At 29.3% G+C, this 341-nt stretch overlaps 1 protein-coding gene across 1 annotated transcript in view; it reads right to left on the bottom strand.

Annotated features, from left to right (window-relative positions):
- LOC107637227 (proline-rich receptor-like protein kinase PERK3) overlaps positions 1 to 341 on the bottom strand; it is a 6,930-nt gene that overhangs the window by 4,593 nt on the left and 1,996 nt on the right. The window lies entirely within an intron of this gene.

The following is a 341-nucleotide window of genomic DNA, read 5'->3' as shown; positions in this document are numbered from 1 at the left end:
ACGTGCATATACTTATTCTATTTTAATTTTCTAAAGTTGCCCAACGATTTTAAAACTATTTATATATAGATACATAGTAATTGGTTAAATCAATGTGACAATAAAATATCAATGTACAACGTATAAAATGTCTACAAAAATTATATTTTGTTACTATACTTAAAGTTTGTCTTATTTCTTTAGGGTTCGTAATATTAATCCTATCTATAAGCATCTAACCCAATTTAACCCGTTTTGGATAAGATTGATAATTCAATCCGCGGCAAATTACATTGAGAACGGAGTAGGTGGAGTTGTGAGTTAGATCTGGTGTGGATTTAGAGTAACTCCTATCCAACCTA

This window comes from Arachis ipaensis, chromosome B04 (assembly GCF_000816755.2).
Source record: "Arachis ipaensis cultivar K30076 chromosome B04, Araip1.1, whole genome shotgun sequence".
NCBI lineage: Eukaryota > Viridiplantae > Streptophyta > Magnoliopsida > Fabales > Fabaceae > Arachis > Arachis ipaensis.
The sequence above is the reverse complement of the archived record's forward strand: the minus strand, read 5'-3'. Positions and strand labels throughout refer to the sequence as shown.